Raw genomic sequence first — 19,994 nt, forward strand, 5'->3', positions numbered from 1 at the left:
TACTTACCACTGAATTGCTTGATGCCCTTGGGCATTTTTTTGCTCAGCCTGACAGGATACAACAGAATATGGCCAAGGGATCCAATGGGAGTCGGTGAAAGCCTCGAATTTGGCCACATTTGGCCCAAATTTCGACGTTTTGTATGGAAATTGAGTCAAAAACGGGGTTTTGTCGCCAAATCCGGTACTTGCCAGCCTCTCTGTTGATTGTCTTTGTCATTTTCGTGCTCAGCCTGACAGGATACAACAAAATAGGGCCAAGGGATCCAAGTGGAGTCGGTGAAAGCCTCGAATTTGGCCATATTTGGACCAAATTTCGACGTTTTGTATGGAAATTGAGCCAAAAACGGGGTTTTGTCGCCAAATCCGGTACTTGCCAGCCTCTCTGTTGATTGTCTTTGTCATTTTCGTGCTCAGCCTGATAGGTTACAACAGAATATGTCCAAAGGCTCCAAGAAATCTCGGTGAAAGGCTCCAATTTGACGAAATAATCACAGAATTGACATTACAAGCAAATTCTAAGCATTTCTGTGCATTTGTCGCAAAAATCGGTACTTACCACTGAATTGCTTGATGCCCTTGGGCATTTTTTTGCTCAGCCTGACAGGATACAACAGAATATGGCCAAGGGATCCAATGGGAGTCGGTGAAAGCCTCGAATTTGGCCACATTTGGCCCAAATTTCGACGTTTTGTATGGAAATTGAGCCAAAAACGGGGTTTTGTCGCCAAATCCGGTACTTGCCAGCCTCTCTGTTGATTGTCTTTGTCATTTTCGTGCTCAGCCTGATAGGTTACAACAGAATATGTCCAAAGGCTCCAAGAAATCTCGGTGAAAGGCTCCAATTTGACGAAATAATCACAGAATTGACATTACAAGCTAATTCTAAGCATTTCTGTGCATTTGTCGCAAAAATCGGTACCTACCACTGAATTGCTTGATGCCCTTGGGCATTTTTTTGCTCAGCCTGACAGGATACAACAGAATATGGCCAAGGGATCCAATGGGAGTCGGTGAAAGCCTCGAATTTGGCCACATTTGGCCCAAATTTCGACGTTTTGTATGGAAATTGAGCCAAAAACGGGGTTTTGTCGCCAAATCCGGTACTTGCCAGCCTCTCTGTTGATTGTCTTTGTCATTTTCGTGCTCAGCCTGACAGGATACAACAAAATAGGGCCAAGGGATCCAAGAGGAGTCGGTGAAAGCCTCGAATTTGGCCACATTTGGCCCAAATTTCGACGTTTTGTATGGAAATTGAGCCAAAAACGGGGTTTTGTCGCCAAATCCGGTACTTGCCAGCCTCTCTGTTGATTGTCGTTGTCATTTTCGTGCTCAGCCTGACAGGATACAACAAAATAGGGCCAAGGGATCCAAGAGGAGTCGGTGAAAGCCTCGAATTTGGCCACATTTGGCCCAAATTTCGACGTTTTGTATGGAAATTGAGCCAAAAACGGGGTTTTGTCGCCAAATCCGGTACTTGCCAGCCTCTCTGTTGATTGTCTTTGTCATTTTCGTGCTCAGCCTGACAGGATACAACAAAATAGGGCCAATGGATCCAAGAGGAGTCGGTGAAAGCCTCGAATTTGGCCACATTTTGCCCAAATTTCGACGTTTTGTATGGAAATTGAGCCAAAAACGGGGTTTTGTCGCCAAATCCGGTACTTGCCAGCGTCTCTGTTAATTGTCTTTGTCATTTTCGTGCTCAGCCTGATAGGTTACAACAGAATATGTCCAAAGGCTCCAAGAAATCTCGGTGAAAGGCTCCAACTTGACGAAATAATCACAGAATTGACATTACAAGCAAATTCTAAGCATTTCTGTGCATTTGTCGCAAAAATCGGTACTTACCAATGAATTGCTTGATGCCCTTGCGCATTTTTTTGCTCAGCCTGACAGGATACAACAGAATATGGCCAAGGGATTCAATGGGAGTCGGTGAAAGCCTCGAATTTGGCCACATTTGGCCCAAATTTCGACGTTTTGTATGGAAATTGAGTCAAAAACGGGGTTTTGTCGCCAAATCCGGTACTTGCCAGCCTCTCTGTTGATTGTCTTTGTCATTTTCGTGCTCAGCCTGACAGGATACAACAAAATAGGGCCAAGGGATCCAAGTGGAGTCGGTGAAAGCCTCGAATTTGGCCATATTTGGCCCAAATTTCGACGTTTTGTATGGAAATTGAGCCAAAAACGGGGTTTTGTCGCCAAATCCGGTACTTGCCAGCCTCTCTGTTGATTGTCTTTGTCATTTTCGTGCTCAGCCTGACAGGATACAACAAAATAGGGCCAAGGGATCCAAGTGGAGTCGGTGAAAGCCTCGAATTTGGCCATATTTGGCCCAAATTTCGACGTTTTGTATGGAAATTGAGCCAAAAACGGGGTTTTGTCGCCAAATCCGGTACTTTCCAGCCTCTCTGTTGATTGTCTTTGTCATTTTCGTGCTCAGCCTGACAGGATACAACAAAATAGGGCCAATGGATCCAAGAGGAGTCGGTGAAAGCCTCGAATTTGGCCACATTTTGCCCAAATTTCGACGTTTTGTATGGAAATTGAGCAAAAAACGGGGTTTTGTCGCCAAATCCGGTACTTGCCAGCGTCTCTGTTAATTGTCTTTGTCATTTTCGTGCTCAGCCTGATAGGTTACAACAGAATATGTCCAAAGGCTCCAAGAAATCTCGGTGAAAGGCTCCAACTTGACGAAATAATCACAGAATTGACATTACAAGCAAATTCTAAGCATTTCTGTGCATTTGTCGCAAAAATCGGTACTTACCACTGAATTGCTTGATGCCCTTGGGCATTTTTTTGCTCAGCCTGACAGGATACAACAGAATATGGCCAAGGGATTCAATGGGAGTCGGTGAAAGCCTCGAATTTGGCCACATTTGGCCCAAATTTCGACGTTTTGTATGGAAATTGAGTCAAAAACGGGGTTTTGTCGCCAAATCCGGTACTTGCCAGCCTCTCTGTTGATTGTCTTTGTCATTTTCGTGCTCAGCCTGACAGGATACAACAAAATAGGGCCAAGGGATCCAAGTGGAGTCGGTGAAAGCCTCGAATTTGGCCATATTTGGACCAAATTTCGACGTTTTGTATGGAAATTGAGCCAAAAACGGGGTTTTGTCGCCAAATCCGGTACTTGCCAGCCTCTCTGTTGATTGTCTTTGTCATTTTCGTGCTCAGCCTGATAGGTTACAACAGAATATGTCCAAAGGCTCCAAGAAATCTCGGTGAAAGGCTCCAATTTGACGAAATAATCACAGAATTGACATTACAAGCAAATTCTAAGCATTTCTGTGCATTTGTCGCAAAAATCGGTACTTACCACTGAATTGCTTGATGCCCTTGGGCATTTTTTTGCTCAGCCTGACAGGATACAACAGAATATGGCCAAGGGATCCAATGGGAGTCGGTGAAAGCCTCGAATTTGGCCACATTTGGCCCAAATTTCGACGTTTTGTATGGAAATTGAGCCAAAAACGGGGTTTTGTCGCCAAATCCGGTACTTGCCAGCCTCTCTGTTGATTGTCTTTGTCATTTTCGTGCTCAGCCTGATAGGTTACAACAGAATATGTCCAAAGGCTCCAAGAAATCTCGGTGAAAGGCTCCAATTTGACGAAATAATCACAGAATTGACATTACAAGCTAATTCTAAGCATTTCTGTGCATTTGTCGCAAAAATCGGTACCTACCACTGAATTGCTTGATGCCCTTGGGCATTTTTTTGCTCAGCCTGACAGGATACAACAGAATATGGCCAAGGGATCCAATGGGAGTCGGTGAAAGCCTCGAATTTGGCCACATTTGGCCCAAATTTCGACGTTTTGTATGGAAATTGAGCCAAAAACGGGGTTTTGTCGCCAAATCCGGTACTTGCCAGCCTCTCTGTTGATTGTCTTTGTCATTTTCGTGCTCAGCCTGACAGGATACAACAAAATAGGGCCAAGGGATCCAAGAGGAGTCGGTGAAAGCCTCGAATTTGGCCACATTTGGCCCAAATTTCGACGTTTTGTATGGAAATTGAGCCAAAAACGGGGTTTTGTCGCCAAATCCGGTACTTGCCAGCCTCTCTGTTGATTGTCTTTGTCATTTTCGTGCTCAGCCTGACAGGATACAACAAAATAGGGCCAAGGGATCCAAGAGGAGTCGGTGAAAGCCTCGAATTTGGCCTCATTTTGCCCAAATTTCGACGTTTTGTATGGAAATTGAGCCAAAAACGGGGTTTTGTCGCCAAATCCGGTACTTGCCAGCCTCTCTGTTGATTTTCTTTGTCATTTTCGTGCTCAGCCTGATAGGTTACAACAGAATATGTCCAAAGGCTCCAAGAAATCTTGGTGAAAGGCTCCAACTTGACGAAATAATCACAGAATTGACATTACAAGCAAATTCTAAGCATTTCTGTGCATTTGTCGCAAAAATCGGTACTTACCACTGAATTGCTTGATGCCCTTGGGCATTTTTTTGCTCAGCCTGACAGGATACAACAGAATATGGCCAAGGGATCCAATGGGAGTCGGTGAAAGCCTCGAACTTGGCCACATTTGGCCCAAATTTCGACGTTTTGTATGGAAATTGAGCCAAAAACGGGGTTTTGTCGCCAAATCCGGTACTTGCCAGCCTCTCTGTTAATTGTCTTTGTCATTTTCGTGCTCAGCCTGACAGGATACAACAAAATAGGGCCAAGGGATCCAAGAGGAGTCGGTGAAAGCCTCGAATTTGGCCACATTTTTTCCCAAATTTCGACGTTTTGTATGGAAATTGAGCCAAAAACGGGGTTTTGTCGCCAAATCCGGTACTTGCCAGCCTCTCTGTTGATTGTCTTTGTCATTTTCGTGCTCAGCCTGATAGGTTACAACAGAATATGTCCAAAGGCTCCAAGAAATCTCGGTGAAAGGCTCCAATTTGACGAAATAATCACAGAATTGACATTACAAGCAAATTCTAAGCATTTCTGTGCATTTGTCGCAAAAATCGGTACTTACCACTGAATTGCTTGATGCCCTTGGGCATTTTTTTGCTCAGCCTGACAGGATACAACAGAATATGGCCAAGGGATCCAATGGGAGTCGGTGAAAGCCTCGAATTTGGCCACATTTGGCCCAAATTTCGACGTTTTGTATGGAAATTGAGTCAAAAACGGGGTTTTGTCGCCAAATCCGGTACTTGCCAGCCTCTCTGTTGATTGTCTTTGTCATTTTCGTGCTCAGCCTGACAGGATACAACAAAATAGGGCCAAGGGATCCAAGTGGAGTCGGTGAAAGCCTCGAATTTGGCCATATTTGGACCAAATTTCGACGTTTTGTATGGAAATTGAGCCAAAAACGGGGTTTTGTCGCCAAATCCGGTACTTGCCAGCCTCTCTGTTGATTGTCTTTGTCATTTTCGTGCTCAGCCTGATAGGTTACAACAGAATATGTCCAAAGGCTCCAAGAAATCTCGGTGAAAGGCTCCAATTTGACGAAATAATCACAGAATTGACATTACAAGCAAATTCTAAGCATTTCTGTGCATTTGTCGCAAAAATCGGTACTTACCACTGAATTGCTTGATGCCCTTGGGCATTTTTTTGCTCAGCCTGACAGGATACAACAGAATATGGCCAAGGGATCCAATGGGAGTCGGTGAAAGCCTCGAATTTGGCCACATTTGGCCCAAATTTCGACGTTTTGTATGGAAATTGAGCCAAAAACGGGGTTTTGTCGCCAAATCCGGTACTTGCCAGCCTCTCTGTTGATTGTCTTTGTCATTTTCGTGCTCAGCCTGATAGGTTACAACAGAATATGTCCAAAGGCTCCAAGAAATCTCGGTGAAAGGCTCCAATTTGACGAAATAATCACAGAATTGACATTACAAGCTAATTCTAAGCATTTCTGTGCATTTGTCGCAAAAATCGGTACCTACCACTGAATTGCTTGATGCCCTTGGGCATTTTTTTGCTCAGCCTGACAGGATACAACAGAATATGGCCAAGGGATCCAATGGGAGTCGGTGAAAGCCTCGAATTTGGCCACATTTGGCCCAAATTTCGACGTTTTGTATGGAAATTGAGCCAAAAACGGGGTTTTGTCGCCAAATCCGGTACTTGCCAGCCTCTCTGTTGATTGTCTTTGTCATTTTCGTGCTCAGCCTGACAGGATACAACAAAATAGGGCCAAGGGATCCAAGAGGAGTCGGTGAAAGCCTCGAATTTGGCCACATTTGGCCCAAATTTCGACGTTTTGTATGGAAATTGAGCCAAAAACGGGGTTTTGTCGCCAAATCCGGTACTTGCCAGCCTCTCTGTTGATTGTCGTTGTCATTTTCGTGCTCAGCCTGACAGGATACAACAAAATAGGGCCAAGGGATCCAAGAGGAGTCGGTGAAAGCCTCGAATTTGGCCACATTTGGCCCAAATTTCGACGTTTTGTATGGAAATTGAGCCAAAAACGGGGTTTTGTCGCCAAATCCGGTACTTGCCAGCCTCTCTGTTGATTGTCTTTGTCATTTTCGTGCTCAGCCTGATAGGTTACAACAGAATATGTCCAAAGGCTCCAAGAAATCTCGGTGAAAGGCTCCAATTTGACGAAATAATCACAGAATTGACATTACAAGCAAATTCTAAGCATTTCTGTGCATTTGTCGCAAAAATCGGTACTTACCACTGAATTGCTTGATGCCCTTGGGCATTTTTTTGCTCAGCCTGACAGGATACAACAGAATATGGCCAAGGGATTCAATGGGAGTCGGTGAAAGCCTCGAATTTGGCCACATTTGGCCCAAATTTCGACGTTTTGTATGGAAATTGAGTCAAAAACGGGGTTTTGTCGCCAAATCCGGTACTTGCCAGCCTCTCTGTTGATTGTCTTTGTCATTTTCGTGCTCAGCCTGACAGGATACAACAAAATAGGGCCAAGGGATCCAAGTGGAGTCGGTGAAAGCCTCGAATTTGGCCATATTTGGACCAAATTTCGACGTTTTGTATGGAAATTGAGCCAAAAACGGGGTTTTGTCGCCAAATCCGGTACTTGCCAGCCTCTCTGTTGATTGTCTTTGTCATTTTCGTGCTCAGCCTGATAGGTTACAACAGAATATGTCCAAAGGCTCCAAGAAATCTCGGTGAAAGGCTCCAATTTGACGAAATAATCACAGAATTGACATTACAAGCAAATTCTAAGCATTTCTGTGCATTTGTCGCAAAAATCGGTACTTACCACTGAATTGCTTGATGCCCTTGGGCATTTTTTTGCTCAGCCTGACAGGATACAACAGAATATGGCCAAGGGATCCAATGGGAGTCGGTGAAAGCCTCGAATTTGGCCACATTTGGCCCAAATTTCGACGTTTTGTATGGAAATTGAGCCAAAAACGGGGTTTTGTCGCCAAATCCGGTACTTGCCAGCCTCTCTGTTGATTGTCTTTGTCATTTTCGTGCTCAGCCTGATAGGTTACAACAGAATATGTCCAAAGGCTCCAAGAAATCTCGGTGAAAGGCTCCAATTTGACGAAATAATCACAGAATTGACATTACAAGCTAATTCTAAGCATTTCTGTGCATTTGTCGCAAAAATCGGTACCTACCACTGAATTGCTTGATGCCCTTGGGCATTTTTTTGCTCAGCCTGACAGGATACAACAGAATATGGCCAAGGGATCCAATGGGAGTCGGTGAAAGCCTCGAATTTGGCCACATTTGGCCCAAATTTCGACGTTTTGTATGGAAATTGAGCCAAAAACGGGGTTTTGTCGCCAAATCCGGTACTTGCCAGCCTCTCTGTTGATTGTCTTTGTCATTTTCGTGCTCAGCCTGACAGGATACAACAAAATAGGGCCAAGGGATCCAAGAGGAGTCGGTGAAAGCCTCGAATTTGGCCACATTTGGCCCAAATTTCGACGTTTTGTATGGAAATTGAGCCAAAAACGGGGTTTTGTCGCCAAATCCGGTACTTGCCAGCCTCTCTGTTGATTGTCTTTGTCATTTTCGTGCTCAGCCTGACAGGATACAACAAAATAGGGCCAAGGGATCCAAGAGGAGTCGGTGAAAGCCTCGAATTTGGCCTCATTTTGCCCAAATTTCGACGTTTTGTATGGAAATTGAGCCAAAAACGGGGTTTTGTCGCCAAATCCGGTACTTGCCAGCCTCTCTGTTGATTTTCTTTGTCATTTTCGTGCTCAGCCTGATAGGTTACAACAGAATATGTCCAAAGGCTCCAAGAAATCTCGGTGAAAGGCTCCAACTTGACGAAATAATCACAGAATTGACATTACAAGCAAATTCTAAGCATTTCTGTGCATTTGTCGCAAAAATCGGTACTTACCACTGAATTGCTTGATGCCCTTGGGCATTTTTTTGCTCAGCCTGACAGGATACAACAGAATATGGCCAAGGGATCCAATGGGAGTCGGTGAAAGCCTCGAATTTGGCCACATTTGGCCCAAATTTCGACGTTTTGTATGGAAATTGAGCCAAAAACGGGGTTTTGTCGCCAAATCCGGTACTTGCCAGCCTCTCTGTTGATTGTCTTTGTCATTTTCGTGCTCAGCCTGACAGGATACAACAAAATAGGGCCAAGGGATCCAAGAGGAGTCGGTGAAAGCCTCGAATTTGGCCACATTTTTTCCCAAATTTCGACGTTTTGTATGGAAATTGAGCCAAAAACGGGGTTTTGTCGCCAAATCCGGTACTTGCCAGCCTCTCTGTTGATTGTCTTTGTCATTTTCGTGCTCAGCCTGATAGGTTACAACAGAATATGTCCAAAGGCTCCAAGAAATCTCGGTGAAAGGCTCCAATTTGACGAAATAATCACAGAATTGACATTACAAGCAAATTCTAAGCATTTCTGTGCATTTGTCGCAAAAATCGGTACTTACCACTGAATTGCTTGATGCCCTTGGGCATTTTTTTGCTCAGCCTGACAGGATACAACAGAATATGGCCAAGGGATCCAATGGGAGTCGGTGAAAGCCTCGAATTTGGCCACATTTGGCCCAAATTTCGACGTTTTGTATGGAAATTGAGTCAAAAACGGGGTTTTGTCGCCAAATCCGGTACTTGCCAGCCTCTCTGTTGATTGTCTTTGTCATTTTCGTGCTCAGCCTGACAGGATACAACAAAATAGGGCCAAGGGATCCAAGTGGAGTCGGTGAAAGCCTCGAATTTGGCCATATTTGGACCAAATTTCGACGTTTTGTATGGAAATTGAGCCAAAAACGGGGTTTTGTCGCCAAATCCGGTACTTGCCAGCCTCTCTGTTGATTGTCTTTGTCATTTTCGTGCTCAGCCTGATAGGTTACAACAGAATATGTCCAAAGGCTCCAAGAAATCTCGGTGAAAGGCTCCAATTTGACGAAATAATCACAGAATTGACATTACAAGCAAATTCTAAGCATTTCTGTGCATTTGTCGCAAAAATCGGTACTTACCACTGAATTGCTTGATGCCCTTGGGCATTTTTTTGCTCAGCCTGACAGGATACAACAGAATATGGCCAAGGGATCCAATGGGAGTCGGTGAAAGCCTCGAATTTGGCCACATTTGGCCCAAATTTCGACGTTTTGTATGGAAATTGAGCCAAAAACGGGGTTTTGTCGCCAAATCCGGTACTTGCCAGCCTCTCTGTTGATTGTCTTTGTCATTTTCGTGCTCAGCCTGATAGGTTACAACAGAATATGTCCAAAGGCTCCAAGAAATCTCGGTGAAAGGCTCCAATTTGACGAAATAATCACAGAATTGACATTACAAGCTAATTCTAAGCATTTCTGTGCATTTGTCGCAAAAATCGGTACCTACCACTGAATTGCTTGATGCCCTTGGGCATTTTTTTGCTCAGCCTGACAGGATACAACAGAATATGGCCAAGGGATCCAATGGGAGTCGGTGAAAGCCTCGAATTTGGCCACATTTGGCCCAAATTTCGACGTTTTGTATGGAAATTGAGCCAAAAACGGGGTTTTGTCGCCAAATCCGGTACTTGCCAGCCTCTCTGTTGATTGTCTTTGTCATTTTCGTGCTCAGCCTGACAGGATACAACAAAATAGGGCCAAGGGATCCAAGAGGAGTCGGTGAAAGCCTCGAATTTGGCCACATTTGGCCCAAATTTCGACGTTTTGTATGGAAATTGAGCCAAAAACGGGGTTTTGTCGCCAAATCCGGTACTTGCCAGCCTCTCTGTTGATTGTCGTTGTCATTTTCGTGCTCAGCCTGACAGGATACAACAAAATAGGGCCAAGGGATCCAAGAGGAGTCGGTGAAAGCCTCGAATTTGGCCACATTTGGCCCAAATTTCGACGTTTTGTATGGAAATTGAGCCAAAAACGGGGTTTTGTCGCCAAATCCGGTACTTTCCAGCCTCTCTGTTGATTGTCTTTGTCATTTTCGTGCTCAGCCTGACAGGATACAACAAAATAGGGCCAATGGATCCAAGAGGAGTCGGTGAAAGCCTCGAATTTGGCCACATTTTGCCCAAATTTCGACGTTTTGTATGGAAATTGAGCCAAAAACGGGGTTTTGTCGCCAAATCCGGTACTTGCCAGCGTCTCTGTTAATTGTCTTTGTCATTTTCGTGCTCAGCCTGATAGGTTACAACAGAATATGTCCAAAGGCTCCAAGAAATCTCGGTGAAAGGCTCCAACTTGACGAAATAATCACAGAATTGACATTACAAGCAAATTCTAAGCATTTCTGTGCATTTGTCGCAAAAATCGGTACTTACCACTGAATTGCTTGATGCCCTTGCGCATTTTTTTGCTCAGCCTGACAGGATACAACAGAATATGGCCAAGGGATTCAATGGGAGTCGGTGAAAGCCTCGAATTTGGCCACATTTGGCCCAAATTTCGACGTTTTGTATGGAAATTGAGTCAAAAACGGGGTTTTGTCGCCAAATCCGGTACTTGCCAGCCTCTCTGTTGATTGTCTTTGTCATTTTCGTGCTCAGCCTGACAGGATACAACAAAATAGGGCCAAGGGATCCAAGTGGAGTCGGTGAAAGCCTCGAATTTGGCCATATTTGGACCAAATTTCGACGTTTTGTATGGAAATTGAGCCAAAAACGGGGTTTTGTCGCCAAATCCGGTACTTGCCAGCCTCTCTGTTGATTGTCTTTGTCATTTTCGTGCTCAGCCTGATAGGTTACAACAGAATATGTCCAAAGGCTCCAAGAAATCTCGGTGAAAGGCTCCAATTTGACGAAATAATCACAGAATTGACATTACAAGCAAATTCTAAGCATTTCTGTGCATTTGTCGCAAAAATCGGTACTTACCACTGAATTGCTTGATGCCCTTGGGCATTTTTTTGCTCAGCCTGACAGGATACAACAGAATATGGCCAAGGGATCCAATGGGAGTCGGTGAAAGCCTCGAATTTGGCCACATTTGGCCCAAATTTCGACGTTTTGTATGGAAATTGAGCCAAAAACGGGGTTTTGTCGCCAAATCCGGTACTTGCCAGCCTCTCTGTTGATTGTCTTTGTCATTTTCGTGCTCAGCCTGATAGGTTACAACAGAATATGTCCAAAGGCTCCAAGAAATCTCGGTGAAAGGCTCCAATTTGACGAAATAATCACAGAATTGACATTACAAGCTAATTCTAAGCATTTCTGTGCATTTGTCGCAAAAATCGGTACCTACCACTGAATTGCTTGATGCCCTTGGGCATTTTTTTGCTCAGCCTGACAGGATACAACAGAATATGGCCAAGGGATCCAATGGGAGTCGGTGAAAGCCTCGAATTTGGCCACATTTGGCCCAAATTTCGACGTTTTGTATGGAAATTGAGCCAAAAACGGGGTTTTGTCGCCAAATCCGGTACTTGCCAGCCTCTCTGTTGATTGTCTTTGTCATTTTCGTGCTCAGCCTGACAGGATACAACAAAGTAGGGCCAAGGGATCCAAGAGGAGTCGGTGAAAGCCTCGAATTTGGCCACATTTGGCCCAAATTTCGACGTTTTGTATGGAAATTGAGCCAAAAACGGGGTTTTGTCGCCAAATCCGGTACTTGCCAGCCTCTCTGTTGATTGTCTTTGTCATTTTCGTGCTCAGCCTGACAGGATACAACAAAATAGGGCCAAGGGATCCAAGAGGAGTCGGTGAAAGCCTCGAATTTGGCCTCATTTTGCCCAAATTTCGACGTTTTGTATGGAAATTGAGCCAAAAACGGGGTTTTGTCGCCAAATCCGGTACTTGCCAGCCTCTCTGTTGATTTTCTTTGTCATTTTCGTGCTCAGCCTGATAGGTTACAACAGAATATGTCCAAAGGCTCCAAGAAATCTCGGTGAAAGGCTCCAATTTGACGAAATAATCACAGAATTGACATTACAAGCAAATTCTAAGCATTTCTGTGCATTTGTCGCAAAAATCGGTACTTACCACTGAATTGCTTGATGCCCTTGAGCATTTTTTTGCTCAGCTTGACAGGATACAACAGAATATGGCCAAGGGATCCAATGGGAGTCGGTGAAAGCCTCGAATTTGGCCACATTTGGCGCAAATTTCGACGTTTTGTATGGAAATTGAGCCAAAAACGGGATTTTGTCGCCAAATCCGGTACTTGCCAGCCTCTCTGTTGATTGTCTTTGTCATTTTCGTGCTCAGCCTGACAGGATACAACAAAATAGGGCCAAGGGATCCAAGAGGAGTCGGTGAAAGCCTCGAACTTGGCCACATTTAGCCCAAATTTCGACGTTTTGTATGGAAATTGAGCCAAAATCGGGGTTTTGTCGCCAAATCCGGTACTTGCCAGCCTCTCTGTTGATTGTCTTTGTCATTTTCGTGCTCAGCCTGACAGGATACAACAAAATAGGGCCAAGGGATCCAAGAGGAGTCGGTGAAAGCCTCGAACTTGGCCACATTTGGCCCAAATTTCGACGTTTTGTATGGAAATTGAGCCAAAAACGGGGTTTTGTCGCCAAATCCGGTACTTGCCAGCCTCTCTGTTGATTGTCATTGTCATTTTCGTGCTCAGCCTGATAGGTTACAACAGAATATGTCCAAAGGCTCCAAGAAATCTCGGTGAAAGGCTCCAATTTGACGAAATAATCACAGAATTGACATTACAAGCAAATTCTAAGCATTTCTGTGCATTTGTCGCAAAAATCGGTACTTACCACTGAATTGCTTGATGCCCTTGGGCATTTTTTTGCTCAGCCTGACAGGATACAACAGAATATGGCCAAGGGATCCAATGGGAGTCGGTGAAAGCCTCGAATTTGGCCACATTTGGCGCAAATTTCGACGTTTTGTATGGAAATTGAGCCAAAAACGGGGTTTTGTCGCCAAATCCGGTACTTGCCAGCCTCTCTGTTGATTGTCTTTGTCATTTTCGTGCTCAGCCTGACAGGATACAACAAAATAGGGCCAAGGGATCCAAGAGGAGTCGGTGAAAGCCTCGAATTTGGCCACATTTTTTCCCAAATTTCGACGTTTTGTATGGAAATTGAGCCAAAAACGGGGTTTTGTCGCCAAATCCGGTACTTGCCAGCCTCTCTGTTGATTGTCTTTGTCATTTTCGTGCTCAGCCTGATAGGTTACAACAGAATATGTCCAAAGGCTCCAAGAAATCTCGGTGAAAGGCTCCAATTTGACGAAATAATCACAGAATTGACATTACAAGCAAATTCTAAGCATTTCTGTGCATTTGTCGCAAAAATCGGTACTTACCACTGAATTGCTTGATGCCCTTGGGCATTTTTTTGCTCAGCCTGACAGGATACAACAGAATATGGCCAAGGGATCCAATGGGAATCGGTGAAAGCCTCGAATATGGCCACATTTGGCCCAAATTTCGACGTTTTGTATGGAAATTGAGTCAAAAACGGGGTTTTGTCGCCAAATCCGGTACTTGCCAGCCTCTCTGTTGATTGTCTTTGTCATTTTCGTGCTCAGCCTGACAGGATACAACAAAATAGGGCCAAGGGATCCAAGTGGAGTCGGTGAAAGCCTCGAATTTGGCCATATTTGGCCCAAATTTCGACGTTTTGTATGGAAATTGAGCCAAAAACGGGGTTTTGTCGCCAAATCCGGTACTTGCCAGCCTCTCTGTTGATTGTCTTTGTCATTTTCGTGCTCAGCCTGATAGGTTACAACAGAATATGTCCAAAGGCTCCAAGAAATCTCGGTGAAAGGCTCCAATTTGACGAAATAATCACAGAATTGACATTACAAGCAAATTCTAAGCATTTCTGTGCATTTGTCGCAAAAATCGGTACTTACCACTGAATTGCTTGATGCCCTTGGGCATTTTTTTGCTCAGCCTGACAGGATACAACAGAATATGGCCAAGGGATCCAATGGGAGTCGGTGAAAGCCTCGAATTTGGCCACATTTGGCCCAAATTTCGACGTTTTGTATGGAAATTGAGCCAAAAACGGGGTTTTGTCGCCAAATCCGGTACTTGCCAGCCTCTCTGTTGATTGTCTTTGTCATTTTCGTGCTCAGCCTGATAGGTTACAACAGAATATGTCCAAAGGCTCCAAGAAATCTCGGTGAAAGGCTCCAATTTGACGAAATAATCACAGAATTGACATTACAAGCTAATTCTAAGCATTTCTGTGCATTTGTCGCAAAAATCGGTACCTACCACTGAATTGCTTGATGCCCTTGGGCATTTTTTTGCTCAGCCTGACAGGATACAACAGAATATGGCCAAGGGATCCAATGGGAGTCGGTGAAAGCCTCGAATTTGGCCACATTTGGCCCAAATTTCGACGTTTTGTATGGAAATTGAGCCAAAAACGGGGTTTTGTCGCCAAATCCGGTACTTGCCAGCCTCTCTGTTGATTGTCTTTGTCATTTTCGTGCTCAGCCTGATAGGTTACAACAGAATATGTCCAAAGGCTCCTCGAAATCTCGGTGAAAGGCTCCAATTTGACGAAATAATCACAGAATTGACATTACAAGCAAATTCTAAGCATTTCTGTGCATTTGTCGCAAAAATCGGTACTTACCACTGAATTGCTTGATGCCCTTGGGCATTTTTTTGCTCAGCCTGACAGGATACAACAGAATATGGCCAAGGGATCCAATGGGAGTCGGTGAAAGCCTCGAATTTGGCCACATTTGGCCCAAATTTCGACGTTTTGTATGGAAATTGAGCCAAAAACGGGGTTTTGTCGCCAAATCCGGTACTTGCCAGCCTCTCTGTTGATTGTCTTTGTCATTTTCGTGCTCAGCCTGATAGGTTACAACAGAATATGTCCAAAGGCTCCAAGAAATCTCGGTGAAAGGCTCCAATTTGACGAAATAATCACAGAATTGACATTACAAGCTAATTCTAAGCATTTCTGTGCATTTGTCGCAAAAATCGGTACCTACCACTGAATTGCTTGATGCCCTTGGGCATTTTTTTGCTCAGCCTGACAGGATACAACAGAATATGGCCAAGGGATCCAATGGGAGTCGGTGAAAGCCTCGAATTTGGCCACATTTGGCCCAAATTTCGACGTTTTGTATGGAAATTGAGCCAAAAACGGGGTTTTGTCGCCAAATCCGGTACTTGCCAGCCTCTCTGTTGATTGTCTTTGTCATTTTCGTGCTCAGCCTGACAGGATACAACAAAATAGGGCCAAGGGATCCAAGAGGAGTCGGTGAAAGCCTCGAATTTGGCCACATTTGGCCCAAATTTCGACGTTTTGTATGGAAATTGAGCCAAAAACGGGGTTTTGTCGCCAAATCCGGTACTTGCCAGCCTCTCTGTTGATTGTCTTTGTCATTTTCGTGCTCAGCCTGACAGGATACAACAAAATAGGGCCAAGGGATCCAAGAGGAGTCGGTGAAAGCCTCGAATTTGGCCACATTTTTTCCCAAATTTCGACGTTTTGTATGGAAATTGAGCCAAAAACGGGGTTTTGTCGCCAAATCCGGTACTTGCCAGCCTCTCTGTTGATTGTCTTTGTCATTTTCGTGCTCAGCCTGATAGGTTACAACAGAATATGTCCAAAGGCTCCAAGAAATCTCGGTGAAAGGCTCCAATTTGACGAAATAATCACAGAATTGACATTACAAGCAAATTCTAAGCATTTCTGTGCATTTGTCGCAAAAATCGGTACTTACCACTGAATTGCTTGATGCCCTTGGGCATTTTTTTGCTCAGCCTGACAGGATACAACAGAATATGGCCAAGGGATCCAATGGGAGTCGGTGAAAGCCTCGAATTTGGCCACATTTGGCCCAAATTTCGACGTTTTGTATGGAAATTGAGTCAAAAACGGGGTTTTGTCGCCAAATCCGGTACTTGCCAGCCTCTCTGTTGATTGTCTTTGTCATTTTCGTGCTCAGCCTGACAGGATACAACAAAATAGGGCCAAGGGATCCAAGTGGAGTCGGTGAAAGCCTCGAATTTGGCCATATTTGGCCCAAATTTCGACGTTTTGTATGGAAATTGAGCCAAAAACGGGGTTTTGTCGCCAAATCCGGTACTTGCCAGCCTCTCTGTTGATTGTCTTTGTCATTTTCGTGCTCAGCCTGATAGGTTACAACAGAATATGTCCAAAGGCTCCAAGAAATCTCGGTGAAAGGCTCCAATTTGACGAAATAATCACAGAATTGACATTACAAGCAAATTCTAAGCATTTCTGTGCATTTGTCGCAAAAATCGGTACTTACCACTGAATTGCTTGATGCCCTTGGGCATTTTTTTGCTCAGCCTGACAGGATACAACAGAATATGGCCAAGGGATCCAATGGGAGTCGGTGAAAGCCTCGAATTTGGCCACATTTGGCCCAAATTTCGACGTTTTGTATGGAAATTGAGCCAAAAACGGGGTTTTGTCGCCAAATCCGGTACTTGCCAGCCTCTCTGTTGATTGTCTTTGTCATTTTCGTGCTCAGCCTGATAGGTTACAACAGAATATGTCCAAAGGCTCCAAGAAATCTCGGTGAAAGGCTCCAATTTGACGAAATAATCACAGAATTGACATTACAAGCTAATTCTAAGCATTTCTGTGCATTTGTCGCAAAAATCGGTACCTACCACTGAATTGCTTGATGCCCTTGGGCATTTTTTTGCTCAGCCTGACAGGATACAACAGAATATGGCCAAGGGATCCAATGGGAGTCGGTGAAAGCCTCGAATTTGGCCACATTTGGCCCAAATTTCGACGTTTTGTATGGAAATTGAGCCAAAAACGGGGTTTTGTCGCCAAATCCGGTACTTGCCAGCCTCTCTGTTGATTGTCTTTGTCATTTTCGTGCTCAGCCTGACAGGATACAACAAAATAGGGCCAAGGGATCCAAGAGGAGTCGGTGAAAGCCTCGAATTTGGCCACATTTTGCCCAAATTTCGACGTTTTGTATGGAAATTGAGCCAAAAACGGGGTTTTGTCGCCAAATCCGGTACTTGCCAGCCTCTCTGTTGATTGTCGTTGTCATTTTCGTGCTCAGCCTGACAGGATACAACAAAATAGGGCCAAGGGATCCAAGAGGAGTCGGTGAAAGCCTCGAATTTGGCCACATTTGGCCCAAATTTCGACGTTTTGTATGGAAATTGAGCCAAAAACGGGGTTTTGTCGCCAAATCCGGTACTTGCCAGCCTCTCTGTTGATTGTCTTTGTCATTTTCGTGCTCAGCCTGATAGGTTACAACAGAATATGTCCAAAGGCTCCAAGAAATCTCGGTGAAAGGCTCCAATTTGACGAAATAATCACAGAATTGACATTACAAGCTAATTCTAAGCATTTCTGTGCATTTGTCGCAAAAATCGGTACCTACCACTGAATTGCTTGATGCCCTTGGGCATTTTTTTGCTCAGCCTGACAGGATACAACAGAATATGGCCAAGGGATCCAATGGGAGTCGGTGAAAGCCTCGAATTTGGCCACATTTGGCCCAAATTTCGACGTTTTGTATGGAAATTGAGCCAAAAACGGGGTTTTGTCGCCAAATCCGGTACTTGCCAGCCTCTCTGTTGATTGTCTTTGTCATTTTCGTGCTCAGCCTGACAGGATACAACAAAATAGGGCCAAGGGATCCAAGAGGAGTCGGTGAAAGCCTCGAATTTGGCCACATTTGGCCCAAATTTCGACGTTTTGTATGGAAATTGAGCCAAAAACGGGGTTTTGTCGCCAAATCCGGTACTTGCCAGCCTCTCTGTTGATTGTCTTTGTCATTTTCGTGCTCAGCCTGACAGGATACAACAAAATAGGGCCAAGGGATCCAAGAGGAGTCGGTGAAAGCCTCGAATTTGGCCACATTTTGCCCAAATTTCGACGTTTTGTATGGAAATTGAGCCAAAAACGGGGTTTTGTCGCCAAATCCGGTACTTGCCAGCCTCTCTGTTGATTGTCGTTGTCATTTTCGTGCTCAGCCTGACAGGATACAACAAAATAGGGCCAAGGGATCCAAGAGGAGTCGGTGAAAGCCTCGAATTTGGCCACATTTGGCCCAAATTTCGACGTTTTGTATGGAAATTGAGCCAAAAACGGGGTTTTGTCGCCAAATCCGGTACTTGCCAGCCTCTCTGTTGATTGTCTTTGTCATTTTCGTGCTCAGCCTGATAGGTTACAACAGAATATGTCCAAAGGCTCCAAGAAATCTCGGTGAAAGGCTCCAATTTGACGAAATAATCACAGAATTGACATTACAAGCAAATTCTAAGCATTTCTGTGCATTTGTCGCAAAAATCGGTACTTACCACTGAATTGCTTGATGCCCTTGGGCATTTTTTTGCTCAGCCTGACAGGATACAACAGAATATGGCCAAGGGATCCAATGGGAGTCGGTGAAAGCCTCGAATTTGGCCACATTTGGCCCAAATTTCGACGTTTTGTATGGAAATTGAGCCAAAAACGGGGTTTTGTCGCCAAATCCGGTACTTGCCAGCCTCTCTGTTGATTGTCTTTGTCATTTTCGTGCTCAGCCTGACAGGATACAACAAAATAGGGCCAAGGGATCCAAGAGGAGTCGGTGAAAGCCTCGACTTTGGCCACATTTTGCCCAAATTTCGACGTTTTGTATGGAAATTGAGCCAAAAACGGGGTTTTGTCGCCAAATCCGGTACTTGCCAGCGTCTCTGTTGATTGTCTTTGTCATTTTCGTGCTCAGCCTGATAGGTTACAACAGAATATGTCCAAAGGCTCCAAGAAATCTCGGTGAAAGGCTCCAATTTGACGAAATAATCACAGAATTGACATTACAAGCAAATTTAAAGCATTTCTGTGCATTTGTCGCAAAAATCGGTACTTACCACTGAATTGCTTGATGCCCTTGGGCATTTTTTTGCTCAGCCTGACAGGATACAACAGAATATGGCCAAGGGATCCAATGGGAGTCGGTGAAAGCCTCGAATTTGGCCACATTTGGCGCAAATTTCGACGTTTTGTATGGAAATTGAGCCAAAAACGGGGTTTTGTCGCCAAATCCGGTACTTGCCAGCCTCTCTGTTGATTGTCTTTGTCATTTTCGTGCTCAGCCTGACAGGATACAACAAAATAGGGCCAAGGGATCCAAGTGGAGTCGGTGAAAGCCTCGAATTTGGCCACATTTGGCCCAAATTTCGACGTTTTGTATGGAAATTGAGCCAAAAACGGGGTTTTGTCGCCAAATCCGGTACTTGCCAGCCTCTCTGTTGATTGTCTTTGTCATTTTCGTGCTCAGCCTGACAGGATACAACAAAATAGGGCCAAGGGATCCAAGAGGAGTCGGTGAAAGCCTCGAATTTGGCCACATTTGGCCCAAATTTCGACGTTTTGTATGGAAATTGAGCCAAAAACGGGGTTTTGTCGCCAAATCCGGTACTTGCCAGCCTCTCTGTTGATTGTCTTTGTCATTTTCGTGCTCAGCCTGACAGGATACAACAAAATAGGGCCAAGGGATCCAAGAGGAGTCGGTGAAAGCCTCGAATTTGGCCTCATTTTGCCCAAATTTCGACGTTTTGTATGGAAATTGAGCCAAAAACGGGGTTTTGTCGCCAAATCCGGTACTTGCCAGCCTCTCTGTTGATTGTCTTTGTCATTTTCGTGCTCAGCCTGATAGGTTACAACAGAATATGTCCAAAGGCTCCAAGAAATCTCGGTGAAAGGCTCCAAT

Source organism: Hydra viridissima, unplaced genomic scaffold (genome assembly GCF_058129835.1).
Source record: "Hydra viridissima isolate aposymbiotic clone 2 unplaced genomic scaffold, HvirCarnegie_v1 scaffold_3, whole genome shotgun sequence".
Taxonomy (NCBI): Eukaryota; Metazoa; Cnidaria; class Hydrozoa; order Anthoathecata; family Hydridae; genus Hydra; species Hydra viridissima.